The sequence below is a fragment of the Ambystoma mexicanum genome, chromosome 13 (genome assembly GCF_040938575.1).
Source record: "Ambystoma mexicanum isolate Mex_15411 chromosome 13, UKY_AmexF1_1, whole genome shotgun sequence".
Lineage (NCBI taxonomy): Eukaryota > Metazoa > Chordata > Amphibia > Caudata > Ambystomatidae > Ambystoma > Ambystoma mexicanum.
This window is the reverse complement of record NC_090938.1, coordinates 101,009,594-101,032,037: the sequence shown is the minus strand read 5'-3', so window position 1 is coordinate 101,032,037 and position 22,444 is coordinate 101,009,594. Positions and strand designations below refer to the sequence as shown.

Sequence of the window (22,444 nt, the reverse complement as noted above, 5' to 3'; positions counted from 1 at the left end):
CAGCCAAAAGTAACCTACCATAGCCCGATGCAGCAACACTCCCACCTCACTGCACCAATCAAGCATGCCATTACGATCCGATACCCCGAGGGGGGGTCACACTCTTTCCCCACTAACCATACTAAAATGTTCCTAAATTGCTCTCCAAACTCATCCTTCGGGATTTTAACATATGGACTAAAGCTGCCCATTCAAGAGACCCCTTTCAGACAGGCTTTCTTGCTGGCTTAGGTACAAACATTAACTTAGCTCTAGTTCAGGAGCGCCTGAAATATTTCTCTGGTCATTGTAGCTACTTGGGGAATTTAGATCCAGTACAAAGATAGTCCACTTTAGTGTGCACGACAAAGGTCTCTTTACAAATTGCAATTGTCAACTTTCTCTACGGAGGGAAATTGACTTGCAGAAATGTGCATTTACTTACTGGGACCTTTTACTCGTGTGTATCTCGTCAACTTTTAATTAGTTTGGTGTTTTATATTAATTGAATAATTCTTTCTTCCATTTTTGTCTTTTAATGATTGCTAAATGTGTAGTATTCATATTATGAAAAGTGTGTTAATTTTTACCTATCATTCAATGTATGTAAAGTCTTATATTGAAAAGTTGATTTATTTCAACGATATCAATAAAAAAATGAAAAAAATCCTATACCCCTGCAAACCTTAAACACACACACACACACTGACAGCAAACCGCAGAGTTCTGCACCTCCTCGGATAACTCGCACAATCTCAACTCTGACAATGCAACATTAAGCCAGGGTCACAGAAGGCCTCCAATATGGAGGCGAACTCCTTACATGTCCACCCAGCCCAGAGCACCTACAAGCCGACGCACACAGCGATGAACTGAACACCCTAGAAAAAGCACTGTGTGCTCTTCCTCTCCTCCGACTAACAATCCAACCCCTCTTACTTTCAGATCTGCCGGAGGGCCTGGAGACCATGAAGGCGTGTACAATCCCACCCCACTAGCATAAATCGCCACAACGAACAGCCAGTTAAAAGGCTGCAAGTCCCAGAATCCACAGACCTACTCCTGCCACAGTCCAGTTTCAGACCGTCCTCCGTGCTACATGGCAATGTAACCTGCAGTGTTTCTAGAAATCCCACAAATCCTAATATGCATTTGCATTTAGTAAGCTCTCCCACCCAACAAAGTAGAAACCAGAGGTGAAGGCCTTATCAGAAAGAGCACAAAGGCTCTCCAGCATTCCCCTGAATCGTCTGTCCTTACAAACATCGTATATACACCTTAATAGAAATGAAATGGTGCAACAAAACCTACATTTTGACAGGGGGGGGGGGGGGGGTCACAGGGGGCAGGGGGGGGTGGGCTAACTGGTGAGGGAGGAGTCACTTTCGAAAATTGGTGTGGCAAGCTTGGATGCTCCGCCCCCTCTGCTACACCCCAAGGGCTTTCTGGCATGGTGCCCAAGTATCGAATGGTAGCAGCCTAGCATTACACATAGGTGCACACAATTGCACAGTCTCACTCATTTAAACATCCCATTTACCATGCACTCGCTCATTTACATGCACACCCAGACCCTCCCCATACATCATACACAGTGGTGGAAATGGAAAAATGTGGTGGGGATCCCTCAAGTGCCAGGGTGGGGGAGGAGTTGGGGGGCAGAGGGGGCGGAGTCTAGAGGGGGCGGGGTTGGTAGTGGCCATCCGATCAGATAAATCCTAAAAAGAAAAAAAAAAGCGCACGCAACGGCAACATTGCCTTTTACCACCAGCCAGGGCTTTAAGTGGGAGGGGGCCTGCCGGGGCTCATCCCGACAGGCTCAGAAATTTCGATTTGAGGCGGGGCCCTGTGGGGCCCACTAATCTCCCCTGCCAGCCCCGGCCACTACACGAAAAGGATTTTTTTCTGAAGCCTGAAGCTCTCGCTCGTGTCCAGAAAAAAATCCCTTTCAGCCATAATGGTGGCGCCGCACCTGCGAGGCATCCCTTTAAGCAGGAAATGCCCGTGGGCCGGCGCCACAATTATGGAGAAAACGAGAGGCCGCTGGAAGCTGAGGCTGTTTTCCTGAAGACTGAAATTCGCGAGTCTTCAGGAAAACGGCCTCACTTTCCAGCGGCCTCACCCATTCAGCCTTAATGGTGACGCTGCCCCTGCCCAGCTGGCAAGGGGCAGCGCCCCCATTAAGGCTGAATAGGCGAGGCCCTGTCCCCTGCCAGGCAAGCCTATAGAAAATAAATACAGAGATCAACACCCTCTCCCCATGGGGGAGAGGGTGTTGATCACTACAAAAGGCTGCCTGGCAGGCGTACCAGTAGCCCATTGAGCCGGGGCTCTTGGGGGGGGGGGGCGTGGCCTAACGGGCCAGCAGAACCCCTGCAATTAGGCCACGCCCCCTTGATGAGCCCTGGCTCATTTTGTTGTGCCAAAAAATTGAGGAGAAAAAAACGCCCGCAACGGCAGGATTGCCTTTTACCATCGCCGTTGGCACTGGTGTGTAAAGCACAATGCTCGCTACATGTACAACCGATTCCTTTCAGTTGTACATGTAGCAACATTGTGCATTACACATCAGTGCCAAAACCGCGGTAAACTGCAATGCTGCCGTCGCGGGCGCTTTTTTTTTTCTTTTTTACAGCGTGGTTCATGGGCTTGGGCGGATGACTCTGGCCGGATCCCGAGATCCGGCTACACATCTGGTGCCGGATCTCGGATCCGCCGAGAGCCAACCCAATGACCAGCACTGATCATACACACATACCTGTCTACATTCCCAAAAGCAAAACCCGGAGCATGATGTCCCCGATGCCCCACCCCCTTCCCCAAGAACCCCGCCCATTCTATACAAAAACAAAAAAATTTCAACCGGCTGTGCGACACAAACACGTAAACAAAAAAAAAAGCAGTCTTTTTGTTTCTGTGTGCGCGCGGGTGTCTTCACATTGGTGCAAGCGATGCTGCCAACTGGGCATTGGCCTTCAGATCTGTTGCAGACCCTTAGTTTCTGTCCACACAAACGGTGCGTTTGTTGTCAATCACATCTAGGCGTTGGCAGAGGTCCTTGTTTTAAGGGAAACCCCAGTGACTCCACGCTCAAGACCCGGAGAAGAGCATAAAACCCTGGAGTCTGAGGTAAACCCGGAGACTAGACAGGTATGCATACACATACATTACATGCACACACTCCTTGTACACATGCATGCATACACAATGAGCTAATATGCACTGCTGGTTTCAGTAAAGGCTTTCCTCACGTCTCTGCCTAACAAAAAGCAAGTGTGCACTTCAGCCCCTTCCCATCAAATGTGAAAGAACATATGTTCGACCAGATCCGTGGGGAGGGGGCGATGCGTCCATTTGATTTTTGTTAGGCAGAGAGGTCGAGGGAAGCCTTTCTTGAAACGAGCAGCTTTTGCTGCGTTTGTGCAAATCACTGATCGAAGTGAGCGGGAGCGGTCGGGAGCATTGCTCCTCTACTTATTTAAATTACCTTTTACAGCGCCTATACTTTTATTTTAAAAAGAAACCGTTCCGTTTGAAAATAAAAGTGTAGAAAGAAGTTGAAACTTGCACTTTCAGTGCACTGAACGTTGCCATAAGCAACCGTTGCAAGGGTTTGGGTGTGTGTATTGTGTGTGGGAGGGTGCGTGCAGGCCAGCAGGGAACATAGCTCCACTACTTCTTCTCGTACACTCCGACCGCTGGTGCAAGTGCATTTTTCTGCACTTACACAGTAAATCTTCAACGTCACCTGTTTCAGGAAAAGCTTCTTTCCCGTCTCTGATGAACAGAAAAGTATGCCGTGCACGCCGTTCAATCGGGCTTCAGCACCGCCTCTCGGCTCACATTTTGGGTGGGGTGGGTGAAGGGAACTCAAGCCGATTAGTGTGCAAGGCCAATCAAGAGCTCTATTGATTCAGTCATGAAAAATTCCAAAAGTTAATATATCTTTTGTGGTTTGGAGCTTCTACTTGCTTGATTGAAAAAAGTGACCCTGGCCTTTGAAGAGCTGGTCTCCTGTATGTCACACAAACCTAGAAATAGAGACCAGAATAAGTCTACCGAGATGAAGCCGAAGTGGTTAGCAGGTGAAACTAATGTCCATCTTCGGCGTTATCAGTCGCAAAACACACGCTATGTGCTCTTCCTTATTGGCTAGTTGAAATGGCATGCAATACGTTGAAAAGATGCACGGGTTATGAGAAAGAGCAAAAAGACAAGCTTTAATAAAAACCTAACTATAGAGAGCAGCGAGGGAGGGGTGAAAGCCAGGAGAGAGACACTGTGCTATGCAAAGTGCCCTTGGAACAATCATGGCAGACAATCAGGTAAATCAAAGGCGTAGTCTGTTAAATGTATTATTTAAATGGCGAGCATGTACTATGTACAATGTGCAAAAGTTGGTAACAATTTGGTTCCTTAAATTTGGATATGGCGCTCTCTTGAAAAAATGGATTATACTCGCAAACTAGATTGGACAAACTCGGACCTCTATGAGGACCATAAATCATGGATTTTGACAGATCAAATGACCTTGTTTTTCTCCAGTCCTAGGAGAAAGGGTTCCGCAAATTTCCCTTTGTACGGTTAGATAGCCAAGTTGGTTGAATGCTCGCCGCTGCAATCTGTAGGTCCGAATTCTGGCATGGCCAACTCGGCCTTTCATGCTTCTGAGGTCAATAAATGAGTAGCAACTTCGGTTGCGATGATTAATGTATGCAAATATATTCTATGTACAGCGCTTAGGCGTAAGAACTATATAAATAAAAGCATTATCATTTATCACCACCACCTTCTGGGGTGAGGAGTCAACATTACACATGCTTGGTATTGCAAGCCTACCAAACTGGTCATTATGCACTGCGACCATTTAACGAGTGAGATCAAATGCTTATTTGCAATGAGGCTTATGAGGTAACTAAAACCCATGGACCCCTTTTTACAAGAAAAGGCAGCATACAATTAACGAGCAACACACCAGAGTCATATTACTGTAGCCGGCCGCCTCTTGCAGTGTGGCTATAGGCAGAGACCTGAATCAAACGGCTCAAAACAGTTTTTACACAACAAAAACTAGCAGGACAAGCTAGTGGCGGAACCTTTTTCAAGTAGAAACGTTGGAGGGTTATTAGATCGGCCAAGACCAACAAAAATCAAGTTCCTGAGCACCAGGGTACTAAGGAAATGGTATAGATCTTGAATCAGTTATGCTTCGAGGCAGAAGTCGCTGAGGTAGAGGCGCCAATTCCACCCGATCAGAGAGCCACCGCCGGTATTGATAGCAAGGAGAAATTCGAATGAAGTGGGAGTCTGCACTGACCCACAATTTAGCAATCTTTAGGCAATTAGTGTAAAGGGGGAATCTCAAGGTGGCTGGACATGCAGGCTAGTGCACATTTTGTAGCCTGGTGTAACACATGAGATACACACAATGCTGCTCTTATTACATACCTGCACTCAGAGGGGCCGTTTTAATTATGATATATACATTTTAAGGCCATTGTCCTTTGTATCGGAGGTCTGTAAAATGAATAACTACTGCTCTTTCTAGACAGCCCCTCTACTTTGGATTTCATAGGACTAGGCTCTCTACGTGCTCAATAGATGCCATTATTTGAGGGACAAACATCTTTGAGGCCCATACATTTTGGTGGGCTAGCCTTTGGATCAGCATAGGCTGTAAAAGGTTAGGTTTATTAAAGCATATGGTCTCAAGCATGAAAACACATTGCACCATGTCTCATTATCCCCCCCCCCAACACAAAAGAGTTGAACTCATTAAGTTAATCGAGAATGCAGAACTAAAGAAAGTCAGAGCAAAAAAGGTATGGCGCTTGTGTGAATGGACTACTACCACCAATCATTTGTTGATCCACCACTGAATATTTGGTACTTGCAGCAGGGTCATGAAGTATAACACACTGAAATGAGCCATGCGTCAATACAGTATTCAGCTAAAAAGCGCCTCTCCCAGCACTTAACAGTCCTAATGTTCACTGGGCTGAAAGCTTCAATATTGCAAAGAACGTGCCCATGGGGCAGAGTATTTCCTCATGGCCTTCTTTCAGATAAGTTGGGTTCTCAAAGGACAAGCACCCCTCATTTTATGTAGGTTATTGATCATAGGGCAGAGCTAGCTCAAGAGCGGCCGAGCGCTTTACATTAGGAGGGTGCTAGACTTGGCATTTTATACAGGAGCTTGATACTTTTGGTGGAGATTTACAATTTAGTTAGATCTAAAAGAGCTTTGCATTTCCCGGTCCTGGATCCACTGCTTTGGAATCTCCCTTAGCTGTTGGGAAAGCTCCTGAAAACGTACTCAACGGAATTTCATTGCTACTTGCGAAGTGCAATAGGGCTAAGAAGCAGTACGCATGTTCTACCTTCGTCAACCAAAGCTTTTTTTAAAGAAAAACTATGCCCGCAAAAAATTGAGGAATACCGACAGATTGAAGGAACTGAAAAAACACCAAAATCTGAAATCAATAAAGCCCAATGATCGGTGTGAAATCGACAGTTTTATAAAATAAATCAAGAGACTAGTCTATACAAAAAGCAAAAAGGTGGTCTGAAGGAAACCCTTACAATAAGTATTTGTATCTAGCACGGACGTGAGGATTTAAATAAAGGTGAACACACACTACACCCATTTGATCTATAATTCAGGAAGAGAGCACATGTGAAATCACATTCTGTGGCCTACATTAGGACTAACCCTTAAGATTAGGGCCAGAAACTGATTGATTCCATCATGATGCATACACTGCTCTAACAATGAGGTATCCGGGACACCGAAGGTAAGTTATACAATGGTTTATTGTCCTGGTCCTGTACTCCTTCAATATGAGTAGGGGACGCAGATGACAAGACATCAGAAGGGAAAACACCGGGCTTGCCGCCACACCCATACACCACAGCTCTCTGAGTCCAAGCCCAACGTTCAACTGTAGAACACTCCAACCCTAATATTCCACCAGCTCATGACCTCACAACACTGCTACTCCAAGCCACATTACAACACCTGCCACTGTATATTAAAGTGTAGAGCATAACTGCACCAAGGACTGCTCTACAATCAATATACTTCCAAGAAGCCAAAAGTGCTCCAGGGCAGCGTGCTTTGCTTTGACATTTTGTGGGCTTTTCTGTCAACACTATAAAAGTATTTGATACGAATACGATGCTAGTAGGAACTTGCGCGTTTACTGTCAGAAATTCGGAGTTTTTCAAAGCAGGTGGATCATGGCGTCCCCTGCCACACCCACCCGCCGTGTGAACGCCGAACTATAGGCCAGCTTTTAAATGTAGATCCCACTTACGATACGCCCTCAGCAATCTTATGGTTGGGGAGGCGAGCAAAGCAGCACACACAGACCTTGAACATCCAAGGCTATTTGGCAGAAGAACCACAGAGTCCTGAAATCAGGCAAGGGTCTGGCTCTCAGTGCACAAAACACATTGCAACACCGCTTTCTTAACAGGGGACAAAGATCAGGCATGTGAGGTCAGGAATACTTTCTGCGATTAAACCCATACAAGGTCTCATGAATATTTTGTAGAATAAACGCAGAAGAAAGACTCTGCCATGGGAAAATCAAGTGCTGTATTTTTCAACTAGGAGGTAGCTTTACAAACTGACTGTGGCTTGGGCATACTTGATTTTGAATTCCGATTCTAAAAAAATTTTTAAAAAAAAAAAGGTTATAACTCCCTATTCGGACCAATCACTCCTTGGTTTCCCGCCAGGTTACAAGGAGCGCGTTCTAGTTTGGCACGGTTTGTAGCAATAAAAGAACATGTGAACAATATCTATCCTAAAACCAAGTGCCCAAACACCTGCTTCAGGAGGCGAATTTTTGGCTGCAAGCTACATACGCACGATAAAATATTGTCAACACACACTATCCCACCTGTGGCCACATATGGTGCTAGGCCAAGGCAGCCGGGGGGATTGACTAAAATAAGCTGCAGTGGTGTTTAATGACCGCCTAGTTGGCAGCCGTGGGCAAATTACCTAGTTGCTTGGAGTCCACTGACTGGGAACACTACTCCATCGGAACCCAAACGTTTTAGCCCACAGTGAAAAAAGTAGAGCACCATGGCCGCCATGTGAAACGAAACGAATCTCAAAGGAGAGAGTCCCCTTTCTATTGCCATTGAGGCAGGGCATGTGGCTGAAATGCACACTAGAGAAGATGGAGAAAGAGAACCAGATTCACTACCGTAAACCAGGGAAATGAAGTACAAATAAAAACACAGCTGGGCAGTGAGCTGAAAACCCGTGTTGCTTGGAACCACCATACCACCTGCTACCTGCTTTTCCAGCAACCTGAATGCTTCAGGTGTGCTTCCTTGATGCAAATATACGTTAACATGTTCAAGTATACCATACTGTATGCTTTCTGCCATGCTTCTCCCATGTTTGAAGTCTGTATAACATTGGTTTGAGTGTTATAATGTGCATTTTTGTGCTGTCTGTTTAAAGCGCCCTCCTTTTTGGAAAGCAAATCATTGTGGCCGACAACCTTTTTCTGTCCACAGAACAGGACTGGAAAGCCTGCCCAGAAGTGGAGCGTGCACCAGCCCTTGGGGAAGCTGTTGAGGACAGACTTCTTGCACCATCCATGTCTGTCAAGGGCTTGGGATAAGCAGGACCAGCTGGATAGAGAGTTGCATACAAATGGCACGTGGACATTGAGGCGTCTTTTTGGCACTCCACTAGCTTTCGGGTGCATTCTATACAATTCGCTTGATGTTTACCTGACCACTTAGCCCTCACGTGAGGCAAGTTACCTGCTCATCGCCATGGACAGTGGCTGTATTTCACTCCTTTGGGGACCCCATTCTATGGATCTAGAACTGTATTATTCAAAGCACAGCACACAATGTCTAAAAGAGAATCTCAACCTAGTGCAGGATGCAGCGGCTCGATATTTGGACATCTGCACTGGCTACCAATTGTCTTTGGTGTGAAACAAGCTAGGGATTGTAGCTTTCAAAGATTTTCAGTGTACTTCGACAATGTGCATGCAGTCTCAAACAACCTGAGGTCTTCTGAGTTGTGCCGAGGGTGTTGTGGTATGCCAGAATCAGAAAACCGACAGTGGCATTATATCAGAATCCTATTTACAATGATAAACCAATTCTGTCCCTAGATCTAGGATCCTGGCCGTGTTCTAAAAAAGAAACTATTGAAGCGTGCTCGTCAAGACAGGGTTTACAAATAATAAAGTCATCTGTCCATAAGCCTGCACTTTCCAGATTCTATACCTACCACTTCCAACAAGACAAACTCGGCAAACTAAGACATTTCGGCCCAGAGATGTGAATGTTGGCGGATTCGGTTTCTTACTATCAACTGGGATGGGCCATCCCTTGATGTATATTTCACTCAGTCCTCCCAAATATCAGTTTGTGTTCTTTATGCACTCTCTCTTCCTCCTTTCTAGCAACAGTGTGTTCCTGGAACCATTTACTAGAGAGCTCACAACCCTGACACGAATATTTGAATGACATCTCTTCTCCCCTGCAGGGAACCCTTCCCTTGAAGGCTAGGGTGGTGCGGCAGCTAAACAATAGTCCCAAGGGGTGGTAACATACGAGCGGACCTTTCAGGTGAGGACTCCCCTCTTGGGGAGGAGGGCGTACATTCTAGGCCACACAATCCGGATTGCATTGGTTTCCCCAGCACAAAGTCTACACATCCATCACAGGGCACGCCGTCCACACCAACATGTTATTACAATACTGCAACCTATGGTAGTATTGACACAAGTAGGCCCAGAGGAAACATGCTATCATTGAAACCGACAAGGGACTGACCGTACTGGCACAAGCAGGTCCTGAGGAGGCCTGAAGATTACACAAAGGAGCGTTAGAGTACCACAGGGGCAGGCCCAAAAAGGGAACATAAAAAGCGAAGAGACACTCTCCAGCAAATTAAACTGCCCTTTCGATGCCCAGAGCAACCACAGAGGTAGAAGCTGTCAAAGTTTGGACAGCCAAAAGACAGAGGACACCAGCGTGCAGCTCTCGGAGTCCACGTGGGGTCTAGGAGGGGCTGGTACACCAAGAAGACACAAGAAGAGCAGTGGCGTGACCTCAATGAGGTGGGGCGTTGGGTTCAACAACTGCACTGAGACTGCCAAGATGGCTGCAAAGCCAAAAGGTGAAAGCCCAGACAGCAGGGAAACCAGGGGAGAGACAAACACCCATCCCAGGAAGAACCAGAGGAGTGCCCACGACCGCTCGGGAGGTACACGGGAGCACGGGCAGACCAGTAGGGACAAGGGGTGGTCGAGACAGACCAAAGGGAGGTCTGTACTTTAGCCTGGGATTAAGGGTGCATCGGAAGAGAGCTCATTTGTTGCAGCGGCAGTCACAAGACCACTGACCCAAGTAAAGAGGGTTTGTGCATCGGAAGAGAGCCTTATCACAGTGGCGACAGCAAGCCCACTGATCACCATAGATGGGTCAGTGAACCCTAACCATAGTAAAACAAGCATCGGAGGAGAGTGTCCTCGTCACAGTGGGAGGAATAAAACCACTGACCACCAGAGAAGGGTCTGGGACCCCAACAAAGGGGAACAGAGCAAGCAAGGAGAACTTCCTAGTCACAGTGGCCGTACTAAGCCCAGTGATCAACAAAGAAGGATTTTGGACTTGGCTAACAGCAAAATAGAGTGGCAAAGTGTAAATCAAGCTGAAGATTGTGAGAAAGAACTTTCTTAGAAACCATGGTAAGGAAGTCATTCATTCCCCCTGGCATTGTTGTGAGCTGTGCCAAGCCAACACTGGGAGAAGGGAGGCATTCTCCTGCTCCTGAACTGGGAGTTGTGCTATAGACACCATGTCAAGGGAGTCATTTACCCTGGTTTCATTGGGAACTCTATAGATCTAAACCAAAAGGGAGCATTCCCCTGGACATGTAATTGTATAAAGGGTGTGTGAAACCCGCAAGCCAGGGCGAGGGAGTCATTTTCCCCTGGCATTCTTGTTGCAATAAACATTCTTTTTAAAAACTATCGGAGCATCAGGAGAAGGGAGACATCCTCTTGAAGAAGGAACTTTGCTATATTAACCTTTCGTTTCAGTGTGAGGGTTAGAAGTAGGTTTTGACACAGGATGGTAGAGTTTAATTTACAGGCATCCTGACTGACCCTTTAGTATTCGTCAGGAAAAGGGAACCCCCCCCCTCTTAAAAGATACAGATAGTGAGGGCCTTTTATGCACAAATAATAGTCTAGAACGACTACCATGCCATCTTTGCGTCAGCTTCTTTAACACCCTTACAACCCTCTTGCCCCTGAAAGTACTCCACGACTACCCACTGCGTAAGAGTTTAGCTTCTTACATTCCACATTGAGGTACAGTCTCTCAACCTTCCGAGGCTCAGGTAACTTTCATCCCCACCTTGTGGTTTGGTTTCTTGTACCCCACCTTGGGGGTTTTGCTTCTCGCATTGTGCCTTGCACTATAGTTGCTCTCACCCCACTCTAAGGCAGTCTCCTTCTCCCCACCTTGGGATCTGGTTTCTGACAACCCATTTTGGAGACTTGCTCCGTCTCGGGTCGGTTTTCTCTCACCTCACCATGGGGTAAGATCTCGTGGACCCCACTCTGAGGTATGGTTTCTTGCATCCCACTCTGGGGTGTATTCCTGTCCACAATACCCTAGGGTCTTGCTTCTGTCAGCCCTCCTTGCCTCCCCAGAGCCGCCACTTCCTCTTGCAGGCTTCCGGCTACTCAACAGTACCTGTTTCTCGTGTTGCCATTCATCACGTGGCCTGGATTCTGTTCTGGGGTCCTTGGCCAGGCAGTCCCAGCTCCATGTTCAAAAGCGGCTCAGCATTTCAGAGGCTTAGTTTGGCCCACCACGGGCAACACGCACTTTCCTCCTCTGGCCACACCTCCTAGGGGGAGGGTTCCATGCTTCTGACGTTCTGTGGCTGTGTCAGTTACCTCCAATGATTGACACTTTATTCCTATGTAAAGTGGTGGGACTTCCCATGATTCTTTCAAACTCGCCGATACCGTGTCCACAGAGGATAAGAAACGCAACAACCATTTGCCCAGGAAGTTTGTAGTCAGTCATTGTAACCCTCATGTAGCCAACAAAATAAGCATTGGAGTCTTGAGGATTGGGAGAATATCCAATATACTTTTCTATGTACCTCCTGTCCTCTAAGGGAGGTTGGAGGGACACCCCCAGTGGGATTCAGCTTGCTCGGTCCGCTGGGGGTTTTTTAAACTGAGCAGGCTTACCTCCATAGTCCCAAAGGGGGTGGTTTCCTAGAGGGAACGAATTTCCTGGATTCATCACAGTGCGACAAAAATGAGATTTCCCCGTTGCCGAGTGAGCCCAGACAGATTGACAGCTGGCTGCAGAAAAGTCATACCAAGAGTTTTTCCATTGGGGAGAATAATTCTTTTTCAGGATTACTTCTCTGTTTACATGTTGTTCTATCAGTTTGATTTATTTTTAAGTTTTGATGCCAGGTATTAGTTATTAGAACTCCCCATTCTCTTGGGAAGGGGCAGAGCCACAAGGGTCTGAGATGGTCGCGCCTCTGTCTAATGTGCCTCGAGAGGGTTGATGGACAGAGATCCTGCTGGTTCGCGGCCCTGCCCCCCAAAGATATGGCAACTCACAAGGGCAGTCTTGCTAGAAGTGAGAAATCTAGATTACAACCGTCACTTAGCTTCATTTAGGGTGCAAACGGTTCACCAATTGAAACCCAGATTTAAACAGGCACCCCACCTTAGTTCACGAACTAGCAGAGTTTGCGAACAGCAACTACTAACTTTGTTAGTCAAGTGATGGAGAGGCCCACGGGGATGAACTGTGACGCCAGGAACAGACCCAGAACGACACTGAGCAGTGAGCGGACATCGAAAATCAAAGATGGAGCTAGGGTCCGAGAGCACCTTGGAACCCGAACAGGTGCAAATATTAGCCTAAGCCAATCACAGAATACAAAGCATCTAAATCACAGCCCGGTCAACTACTAACTGTGGTAGAAACACACCACTGCCTAAGGGACATACAAGGAGCTTGGCGAGACCAGTGAGTGGCTCAGACTGCGACCTGGGATGGGTTCTTCGTCACTCCCTGCAGAGACAGGGAGATCGCTACCTGGTACAAAGTGGCCACTGTGCTGGAAACGGTCCAAGACATTACTCTGGTGCATGTCGACCATTCATTTTAATGTGTTGGCTCAGTGTCTTCATGCCAATGAGATTAACCAGCAATGGAGAAACTCGCTTTTTTGAATGATTTTAATAGAGGGAGAAAATGACATTTGTTTTTTCTTCTCAAGAACGTCCTAGATAGAACCCATGTCGTAATCTGACTTTTGTGCCATGTTCTCGATTTGTCCCACTGCCCACTTTAACAGAACCGTATATCAGAATTGGTCCGCATTCGGTAAAGCAGCCACTGGGGATTCTCCCTTATCAGGCAAGGGAACAGGCTATAGGGTATCAGTCACAGTAAATAATGTAGTCGTCCTCTGGTCATATTCCTCACCCCCCTGCTCATGTAATTCATTGCCCTGTGTCTGAAAGTTTGGCATTAAAGAATTTAGGTTTGCATGCCGATTTACTTAGCTCAGCAATTGGGTCCTGGCGTGTTTTGCAGTTCATGGTGTTCTAAAAATGACACCATCTTTGCCATAGTAGCATTGAAACCCCTTAATGTCCAAGCCTGTTTGGGTTGAGTTTTGGTTTCAAACTGAGGAAGGCGAGTGGTCTCTACAACTTCCAACTCATCTTTGGACTCTAAAATCCAGGAAGCCAGGGTTTGAAATTGATTGGAGCCCTTTAGCTCCTGGTTGTAGCCTAGAAGAGCCTGGTAAGCTTAAAAGTAACAGCGCTTAAAACTAACAGTTACCAGGAGCTACTTTTGGCTCCGCAGGACAAGTGATGCCAAACAAACAGAACTATGAATTTAACTCTGTGCCTTTGGGCCAATCAATAAACATTATGACACTTAGACATTTAAAGCATAAGGGGTCATAACTAATGGGTACAATTACAAGTTTGCAGTTTCTGTGGAAGTTACCCCCTGACCGGTTACTGCTGGATACCCAGGAGCTGCTTGTCGCTCCCGCTTTCCCAGTTCCAATTTCGAGCGCTGAAGGGGGCCTTTTTTGGCACAGTGAAAATAAGGGTCCGTGTACACCTAGTGTACTGATGGTGTGATAGCAACACCTGTTGAAGCCCCGTTTCAAATAAATTAAAAATGTGTGATATATATATATATATTTTTTTTTTTTTTAAAGGATGTAAAATTCCGAGGCAACCACTACAAGGCAGCCTGTGCAAATCAAGTGACTAAGCAGATTCACAAGCCTCAAATATACAAACACATACAGTACACACACCATCATTTGTCTAACAATTGTGCAGTATATACCCCTGCAGATGTATTTCCTCTTAAGGTTTTACTCGCCCCCTTTTTTTAAAAAAAATGCATGCTCCTCTCTGCAGAAAATTGTAATTTAAAAAGTATTACATAACTGGAGATAAAGTACGAATCTGTGGTCTCTTTGCCATCAATGACGTTAACGAAGTCAGGCGTGATGTCAACATACCCATCAGATTCCAGTGCTGCTCTTGTACCACGTCTAACTCTCCCATGAGAAATGTCATTAACCCAGAAGACTTGCCCTGTGTATGCCAACCATGCCGTCTAGTATTTGTGTAGAAATGGCTGTGTGCATAGGTAGTGGGGGATGCGCCTGCATTACATCTTGACCCAGTAGGTGCTTGCTCTGCTCTGCCGATGGGACTTCGGAGACGGACTAGCGGTTGCACAATCTTAACCTTGCTGTCGCGATTGGTCAGGTCTGTGGCAGGATGGCCTCCAGCCTATGCAGACCCCGGCACCTGGGCTCATAATACACTTTTTATCATGGGCGATGATCAACAATGTATCTCCTGCCTTTGCTGGAGGTACAAAATACCCATGGGAAGCCCACGAAAATGTATCAGAGCCACAGAGTGTGTATGTGAATTCATAGGGGATACAAACTTCTACCAGGAAACGTTTTATTCTTACTGCAGACCACGTGTGCGGTATTTGGGCTGTATATGTAATTTGGTTCTCGGTCCTTTCCCGACTGCTATAAAAAGTTGAAACGTCCTCTAGGTTTCGTACATATAAGGGAAGAAAAAGTAATGAAGACATGCTCACTATATAGGTATGTATCAAACACTTTGGAAACTGATCGTTTGATGCCCAAGGGCGACTAGACTTCCATGCGAAAGAGTTGTTTTATACATTAAAGATTTTAGCATTGCCGACTAAAAATATAAAATAAATAACTATATAGGTAAAGCATTGTGCGAGACATTTTACAAGACAGTCTCAACCGATAACTTGTACACCTAATTTGAAAGGTGACGCTATATTCGGATTTCTAGGTTTCACCATCTGATCTTGGTCATGTGAGGAGGGCCTCCATGCAGTAGGTTGTGAAGATCTTGAAGTCTGCAGTGCCCACATTCGGAGAAAATGGCACGATCTTCTATAGGCCATCCTCTTGACCGTCAGCCTCAACACCGCTCTGGATTTCAGAGCTTTTGGGAGAATCGCCGTTTGTGTATTTGTCATGATCAGACAGCCAACAAGGTCTATTTTACACTTGATTATCCATTAAGAATTATACAACCAGTGTGGTTGGTTGTAACATTGTTTAAAAAAAATGTTTTTAAAAAGACTTTGCAGCCACGCCTGGGCAAAGGCGACTGGGTCAGAGGCACTAAAAAAATAAACAAACAATTGACATGTCATTCCGCGAGCCACCTGGAAGTGGGCAACCCAATTCTACATCATCTGGGATCTAAGCACACTTTCTCTGCAGACACTCGCCTGCTTTTAGAATCCATTGAAATATTTCTATCAATTGATGATGGCAAGTGTAAAAAGCCTCAATCCAATTCAGATCTGTACTCTAAAAAACCAGATGCTTCAGACTCGGCTAAATGAACAGAATGCCCCCTTGGACTAATGCCGTGACACATCTCGGTCTTTAACAGGGAGGACCACAAGCCCTTAGATCCTAGGTTTACCTCCAAATGCCACCAGAGCAAGGCACGCCACTAACGCAGCATCAGGATTACTAAACGTCACTGCTGTGTGGAGTGAGAACAGAATGGAATGTGGGTTGAAGGGAAGTGCAACAATAGAGGGCCAAGTGTTTGTTGATTCGAGATGTTGAGACGTGCTCAAAGTGACCATAGACAGGAAACAAGAGATGAGCATTGCAAAGGTTTTCATCCACTTGTACCCACTGATCTCCCAGATAGCTCCTCACGTGTGATAGGGCCATGGGGTTATGCCTCAGACGGCATTGCCTTCAGGGTTCATGGCTCAATAACCTTTTGTAGGATCACGTTGTAATCATTGAAGCGAGGGATTCTATTCCGTAAATGCTACATTCTTGGCAAGCAAGTGAAACGATGTGCACTTCCACAAACATGAAAAGGCACGTCTTGTTCTCTGTACAGGGAACCCATACAATGCTCTACAGAGGAAGGACTCCACAGATGCCCCACTTTATAACCAACCACACCGGTTCTGTACCAAAGTCTTAGATTGGGAATCCCTCTAGATCAGGGGCCTGCAGCCTATGGCTCTGCAGAGGTTTTGGGCAACTCCCATGATCCTTCACCGGTGATTTATGTCGGGATTATTTGAGATTTAGTCCAAGAAACCTGGGCAGCCAAAGGTTTAAGATCGCTGCTTTAGATGCAGGACCTTAAGGTGTGGTGTAGAATCGACAGTTCTAAGATTGTTAAACTGCATAGAACTGCAGTTAAGACAGGATAAAACTGGAGGATTGAAGAAGTAGGAACTGGTGGTTTCATAATATTTGATCATCAGCATAAGGTGCACAAATGGGATGATCAAAAATAATTTGTGAAGATGAAATAGATAAACACGCAAATAGCTTGTGCTGAAAGGTGGAGTGAGAGGGAGGTGTCCTGTGCAGGAAATGAAGTCGTTTTTGATAGGCGTTTCCTTTTCCTATTATCATACACTGACAGCTGGTACTTTGTGAATGCGAGCTCCAGCTGCAAAATTAGAAAACCATGTAGTGGGGTTTCCTGTGCCTGCATTTCATAAACTGCAAATCCTCTTCCAGGGGCCGTAGGAAACGTGTTTGTGAAAGTCGGCGCTTACCCAACAGATGTCCAAAGAGCTTAATGCACTGAATAGAAACCGATTAGGCATAGATGTTTAGAGCTCCGCATAACCAATCATCTACTGGGCGGCTGTGGACACTTACTGCTGTCTGTTGCAGGAGCAAAAGAAAGCAGGTGGTTTCATTCTAGAAGCTATGGGACTCTGACCATGTTGGAGCAGGTAAGTGACCTAGGCAAGGCGTTGACAAACTCACTACACGTGCTAGGCCTCGCGTGAGGTTATGTGAAAAGCGCCCAAATGTCCCGGTTTTATTCTAGTGCAGCTGAATCACACAGAATCTTTCAGCTTTAGGAGTTGTGTAATCAGTTGTATGACTTTTACTGCACCAGGGTTATGAATTACAGCCGCTAATTTAAAAGAGCAGTGCATTTAGAAAAACGCATAGTGCAGAATGTGGTTACAATTACACAGTAGCAATTTCGAAATCTCGTCAGAAAGAGGAACAGTAAGTAGGTAGGTAAATAGCAGGATTACCACGTACGAAAAGTAGCACCAAGAACCAGAGGGACACCAGCATTCGAAATGTATTGGACTACGCTGGTGGGCTATGAAGTATAGGGACTCGCAGGCAATAAGTCACCAAAAGGTCCAGGGTTTTCTGAGAACACTCCAGCACCTCGTGCAGTGAGCACTATATTGTGGAATAATTTCACAGCACTTGTCCGCCTCTTCTCCGTTGCAGAACGATGGTCCACCTAACAGGACGCCTTCTTTTTTGGAGCATCTATGTCCCAGCTGTTATCTTCCTGGGGCTGCTTTTCTTTCTTCCAGGAGACTATGGTCTGGATATCCCTGGTGGGGCACAGAAAGCCACTCCATGAGCAGGGCTAGATGCTTGGATGCTACACCGTTGGTAGAGTAGAGCAGGAGAAACGCATAATAACTTAATCTAAGAGTATCACAGTCTTTCAGATAGCCCTTCAATTCAGCTGGAGGGAAGGTCTTGGATAGTTTGTAGAGTGTAGACTGACCACAAGGGGACAGTGAAGCTCATCGGAAAAATAAACTATCCTTGCTTGAGAGACAAGTAGTAGTACGGAATGGCTTACAAGAACCCCAATATCAAAGCATCACATTCTAGTTGTACAGACAACACAGATGAAGTGCCTACAAAAAAAAGAAATAAATAAATAAAATACATGCATGAGGGTAGCACTATATAGGACGGAAAAAAGAATACCTCCGAAAAATAAAGATCAACATCTTCCCAGCTATAATCTCGAACGTGTACTTTCAGGGCCAGATTTAACAGCAAGATATTCCCCGGGAAGAATAATTTCCTAGAGTTCCCTCGATATTTACCAAATGTGCCAATGCCACTTGTAACAGCAGTCAGACCAGGCTTTTAGGCATCAACTCTTTTCACGCCTGGACAAGTCCCAGAATCCAACATGCTATTGATGTGAAAACAGACTGGCTTATGCAGGAGTGTCACGTAATAAAGGGCAAGTAACCTGGAATTCACCTTTGAAGGTCAAACTCCAGATCAATGAAAATCACCAAATCCACATTCTCTCATTGTTGAAAACCAAGAGGAGCCCCCAGCTACCCACTTACAGGTCAGTGATCATCCTGCCATTTGTCATGTTCGTGCTAGATTCGCCCAGCTCACCATAAAACCAGCAGGTAAGCCAAAAACAAGGCAGCATTCCAATACATGGACTGTTTGTGAAAAAACATGGTAAGTACTCGCTGGAAATCCAACAAGCACTAATATGTTGGATAACTTTTAATGAACGCAGAGTAACTATTGATGATGAATCAAAAGACCAAAATGTAAAGTATTTGAGCAACTATGCAAAGAAAAAACAGAATTACCATTTTTATTGTGCGACAATCAGCAAAGAAAAAAAAAAATAAGTACATTTCCAGGTAACCAAATTTCCAAGCAAAGACCACGAAAGCAGGGATGAAAGACTTTTGTAAGCAGTAATAGTCTCTTTACATCTACAAGTGCTTTAAAGGCAGAGAGAGCAGAGACTGAAGGAGCAGGGTGGTAGCATGGACCTCCATACACAGGTCCCAGATGGACTACTCTCCAAAATGAGATCAAAGATAAATAACTGCTGAAGAGTTTATTTTGATAATGTGTAGAGGTTTGCTGAACTAAGCTCAAGAGAAGTTCACAATAAGGGGTAAAGCTGCTAAAGATCAGGGTCTGAATATCATAACGGTGGGTTGGAGATTTGCAGGAAGCATTTAACTGGCACATGGGGCCACCAAGATGTGCTCCAGATTCTCTCCCCATTTAGAAATTACAGGAGCAGGCCATACACAACTATATTGCAATAATTGCACGCGCCAGCATGTTGGGGCTTTCCCGGTTGCTCATTAAGACCTTTGTATTGAGAGCAAAGTGCCAGCTATGGACTACGTCTTGGACACTCTGGGAAGTCAGTAGAAGAGGGAGCCCAGAAGTCTTTGTGCAGAGAGTTCCCAGTCCAGAGGACAAGATAATGGTGCAGTAGGAAGACAGATGACTGGTGGCTTACAATAATATAGCCTGGACCAAAAGAATAGCTAACCATGGGGAAGAAATGGCTGCTGGTTGGAGGGTCTAAAGATATCTTCTACTGGCCCAATAGGGAAACCTGCTGCTAGACAAGACAAGGATCCCCAAAGCAAGGAAGGGGTTGGTGTAGAAATACTTGCTGTGGCAATGCCCACAAGGAAGCTGTGCACTATATCAAAGCCTGTACATTAGAGAATTCTGCGAGAACTGGTGACACCCTGGTTAGGCCGACACCATAACTTTAGCCCCCCACCCCACCCACAAAAAACCTGGTCCATAAAGCCATACAATTCCATACACAAACTTGTTGAACAAGACATTTCTGACTTGGGTCTTCTCCTGTTCCTACATCACGATTGTTGCAAGCTGTTCAAAATCGATCACACATTTGAAAGGGGATGTCATGAGCTGAAGAAAAGTATTACAAAGGTCACTTACAAACGGCGGGGTAGTAAATCCCGACATTATCTTGCAGTTAAAAATCAGATCTAAACTTTGCCATTTATATTTTGGAAGATTTTTTGGCGTAATTTCCATGAAGACTAAGTAGCTCGGAGACAATGTCGGGGTTTGTTCATTGCAGGAGTAGCTAATCATAACGGACCCCAAAATGTTTTCGAGAAGCTACACTGCACATTTGTACTATGCTTTCTTTACAGAAAAACAGTAAGAAGCGCCTATTTTTTGAAAGGGAAACATCTGGCAATTTCATCTTTGAAGGGCTGCAGAGCATATTTACAGTGCTCAATTCCAAATTGCTCTCATTTTCAAAGCTCTTCAAGGATGGGTATTACACTATGCTTATTATCCAGCTTGGAACGGCGTAGGGCTGAGAGCGCCCTCCTGTGAATTCCAACTGAGTGCTGGATACTTTCATCTAAGCAAAGCACTCAACTTTGAGTTCTTGAATAAGGATTACTTATGTGTCCACTAAAAGCAATGACCCATCTTGTGTGCGATGAGGAATATAGATTGGTCTTTCATTATTATACCTACTGTCAGATCGCTAATCAAGCAAGAAATGATCCAAGCCTAGGTGCCTGGTCATGAGGACTGGACCTAAAACTGATGTACAATTCCTGCAAACCAAGGTTTAGTGCAGATTCCATCAATACATAAACATTTCCAGATAATTCAAGGGTAGAGGTACCCTAGTGTGACATTGACAGATTTTGGCCTGGAAGCCAAACAGTATCACCTACCAGCTGTTGGGATCAATTTTACGAGGCTTTTCTAGGCTACAAGCAATAGCTAAAGTGCTATAGCCTTTTTTCCAACCACAAGATTGATTAAATTAACTACACAGATCTAATGTAATATGATATTTGAAGAAATCGGGACTGCTAGATATGTGTGCATAACGTTTAAGAACTAAGACAATATTGCTTGTGTATATATGGCTGTCCTTCAGAAAGATCAATGGACTGCCAGATTAACTTGGCAAGTTATGTATTTTTTAATCAACACTCACAACTTCACTTTGCTCAGTTTTGATATGTAAAAACTAGATTTCAAGGACCTCATTGTGTACATTTTCAATTGTTCACTCTATTTAGACTCAAGCAATTCAGCACTGAAATGTTTAAAAAGCAATATATGGGCTATGAAAACAGTTTTTCATAAACCTTAAATAATGAGGTGTACGTCTCTTAGCTATACAGACATTTGTAAACCAGTTCTAAGACAGGAAGCTACTTAAAAGTCAGTAAAATGGCTGCCTCAGGAATTGTCTGTTTTGGGACTTGATGGAAACCAGCTCATCTCTGGCCTTCACATTGAGAAAGGCTGTGAAAAAACCAGTTCAAAAGAAGTTGAAGTTTCTGAAAGGGCCTCAACCAACATTCATGTATTTTACACTACAAATGAATATTTCACACAGCGATTTTTGGGAGGAGAGCAAAATTGATAACAGCCAAAACTCGTCATTTTCCTCCCCAACCAGAAATGCACACATCCCTACGCACCACTGTAAGCAATATTCAATCAACACTACAGCTAAGTCAATGCCTAGTGTGGGATGCTGAGGAAAACCCTTATTGATGTATTTTTATGTCCAGTTCAGTACTCTGGATGACAACCCTTGTATAACACACCCCTCTTAGAATCTCCCTGACCCCACTGAGCCAAGAAGTAGGTTTGTTTTGCAAATTAAAAGGTTTATTTGGACAATTCAACAATATCTCACACTTTTATAATATATTAATAACTGATATCACACTTCAGAATATGACCGTGACCAACAATGGATAATGTTACAGGGGTACACTGATTTGGTTACTTAGGAGGAGTGTAGAGGATGAGGTAGCTGAAAATGCAAGGTGGAATAAAATGCAGTACAGAACTAACTTGTTATGATTTTAGCAAAAGGTAATATGATCACTTTTCCTTTTGACAATTCACTCCCCCCTATACAATACAAGAAATGGAAGGAGAGCACACAGTCTTCAAGAATCCCAACAAATCACACTTTATAATGCAATACACAGTTCCAGTTCCCCCAGCAAGCTTAGAGGAAACAGGTAGGAGTTTGAAACACAGGCCCAAAATGCTTTTTAAATGCGATGGCAATGGATGGGAAAATGTGCCAACTGATTTTAATTCCCTCTAGAGATTCAGGGTGAGTGGGAGATGTGTGTTGGTATTAGTTCAGGCTCACTTTAGCAATGCTCTATGACTTATTACCAAGTTGCAAACGGATTTTAACAAAAGAAAGAATGGAGCTGCTATTTTGACACATGGAGAAAT

The 22,444-nt window shown here is 45.0% G+C and overlaps 1 protein-coding gene across 15 annotated transcripts in view; it reads right to left on the bottom strand.

Annotated features, from left to right (window-relative positions):
* The window catches only part of HIPK1 (homeodomain interacting protein kinase 1), a 413,229-nt gene that overhangs the window by 289,474 nt on the left and 101,311 nt on the right, over positions 1-22,444 (bottom strand). The gene's annotated exons all lie outside the window — the stretch shown is intronic.